Source organism: Lepidothrix coronata, unplaced genomic scaffold (genome assembly GCF_001604755.1).
Source record: "Lepidothrix coronata isolate B3197 unplaced genomic scaffold, Lepidothrix_coronata-1.0 Scaffold39, whole genome shotgun sequence".
NCBI lineage: Eukaryota > Metazoa > Chordata > Aves > Passeriformes > Pipridae > Lepidothrix > Lepidothrix coronata.
The window spans coordinates 4074653-4077622 of NW_016690219.1; positions in this window are offsets into that span (position 1 = coordinate 4074653).

The window sequence follows — 2970 nt, forward strand, 5'->3', positions numbered from 1 at the left end:
TGGTCACTGACACACAAACAGGGATGCAGGAATGGCCATGGGGGGCACAGGTGGGTGCAGAGCCCACTGCCCACACCAGCCCTCTGTGACCTCTCTGCCCAACTTCTTGCAAGAACACAATTGCCCTGCTCTGTGTGACTGCTCTCCTGCTCTGCTTTTACTTGTTTGTGTGCATCGTGCAGCGTGGAATAAAGACCTGCTTTCAACTGGCACTGACCCATGGGCAGATGTACGGGGGGCTCCGGCCAGGTGCTGGCAGCTGGGGGTGCATGGGGGTCTCAGCGAGGTAAGGGCAGGGCTGCCCTGTACCAGGGAAAGCCACTTGAAGGCGTTTTTCCAAAGGACCCCCCCACAGGACACAGCTCAGCCCATCAGCAAATGCTCATGGCTCTTCTGGAAGGATATATTGAAGAACAGGCCAAAACAGACCTGGCAGTGTGGAGTGAGGAAAATTGTGAGAAATAGTCCTGCAGCAAACAGGGACAGGGAAGGACGAAGAGGGGTTGCTTCATGTGCTGGAGAAGCGATTCCCTTACAGCCTGTGGAGAGGACCATGGAGGGGCAGCTGTGCTTGCTGAACCCCATGGAGGTCCACAGTGGAACAGAGATCCACCTTCAGCCCTTGGATGACCCCACACAGAGTAGCTGGGGTGGGTGAATGATTGCAGCTCCTGGAGCTCTTGCAGCTCCTGGAGAGCTCACACTGGAGCCAGTTTATCCTGATGGACTGCAGCCCATGGAAGAGACCCACACTTGAGCAGGGGAAGAGAGTGAGGAAGGACTGAAGCAAACAACTTGTTATGAGCTGACTGTAACCCCCATTCCCCATCACACTGTACTGCTGGAAGGGACGAGGAGGTAGAGAATCTGAGAATGAGTTAAGTTGAGCCTGGGATGACTGGGGGGTGGGGACAGGGTGTTCTAGTTTTGTGTTTGTTCCTCTTCCTCCTACTCCCTTTTCAATAGGCAATAAATTCAACTGATTTTTCCCAAGTCAAGTCTGCTTTGTCTGTGACAGTAATTGGGGAGTCATCTCCCTGTCTTTTTCTTGACACATGAGCTTTTCCATCCTATTTTCCACCCCTGCCCTGTTGTGGAGTGAGAGTGAAGGAGCATCTGGCTTGAGGGTCTGACAGCTCCTCACAGTCAACCCACCACAACAGGGCCCCTAAACGTGAAGTAGACCAGTGTTGAGAAACACATTCAGTGCAGACAGCTCAGTGTGCAACTGCAGTGAGAGCTGCAGCTTGTGTGGAAATGGAGGGAGCCCCAGGTATGGTGCACAACAAAGGGCCCAGGGACCTGTGGCACCAGCCAGGTGACCGGACACACAGAGACACAGCAGGAGCAAATGATTCAGAAGGAAGACCCCATAATATCATGTGCATACACTGCAGGGGTACAAAAGCCCAAGCTGAGAATCCCTTCTCAGAGGCATCAAGCTCAAGCTGCTTCTGTGTTACTGTGCCACTGTGCCATGATTAAATTGCTTTAAAGATCCAGACGTCTGAGACTCTGCTATGGGAAACCCAGTGTGCAGCTGGTAGGGAAACCTGGTCTGACTCTGGGGGTGTGGGGTGTGCAGGGGCTCAACAGGGGCACCCGTGGGCTCACAGGAGCTGCCCCCTGCAAAGGGGCTTCGGTCCCAGAAGTGAAAGTCTCTGGTGGGGGGTGGGACTGCCAGAGTGCCTCCTGGATGGGGAGACAGGAAAGTTTCCTTAACACCAGCATGAACAGAGCAGAACCTCAATTGTTTCTTTATGTCACCAGCTCAGGCAGCTCAGGGGGACGTTTTACCTCATGCCCAAGGCCAGGCATGCATTTCTCATAACATCACCTTCAGAAAGCTTCCTCCCTATCCATGAAATGAGAAAAACAACCATTTAGGCCAGAGCAACTTCTCAACCACTGTGATATCCCCTTTTCCAAACACATTCTATCAGATTGCCTCACTACCAATCCATCTCTTTAAACAGCAACTCCCCAGAAACTAGTAAATAAATAACTAATGCCACTTTAGAACATGGAAGCCCTCCTTCTGTGCCAAAGCAGGATTTGGGGTTGAATTAACATTTCCATAACAAATTTATAACACCTGCCCAGAGGAGATTTTTATTCTCTTTCCCAGGATTGTATCCTGAAACAATTGTGAGGGACAAAATGTGTCCACCCAGATGCAGAGACAGAGAGGTCAGGTGCCATTTGAGATGCACAGGGACATCCAAAATATGCACATGGGCTGGTAGGTACAAAGTCTGGGAGATTCCTTCCCCTTCTTTAGTGGTGCTGGAGGGGATGGTCTTGCATTAAAACCAAATCCTTGTACTTCAAGGACATGAGCCACATATTCTATTCATTGAAAACCTTGCATTGAGACTCTAATTTATACCCTTATATTCTTTTTATGTTTTCTGATTCCCCAGAAAGAGCTGAGTCTAAACCCCAGCCACGGCACGGTTTGGCTGGTGTAACACTTTCATTTAGTGTCCCTGTGCAAACACAGTCCCAGCACAGGCAGTTCATCTTCAGACCTGTTGTAATAGAAATTACTTATATTCTCCTCATATACTAATGGAGAGATGAAGAAATAAAATAGGAAAAGAGCAAACTAGCAAAAAACCATCCACCCTTACAACACATTTTCTATTCTGTCAGTAAAAGCACAAGAAACTCAAAGCAAAGCATAAAGAAGAGAACAGGCAGTATCAGAAAATGAAAATTCTCTCAAGCCAATGCTCTGCCTAACATCAACCATTATCAAAAGAAATAATATTTTTGAATGACTGCAGCCAAAACTAATTTGTTCATTGTAGGCAACCAAGGGACAGAAGAACCCAGATCCTAAATCCTCACAGGGATCAAACAAGGGTCAGTCATAGAATCACAACACTGTCCTCTGAACAAAAACATCTCTGCTCTTTGTGCCACCCAACACAGCCCTCCTGAACCAACATGCAAATCCTGCACACT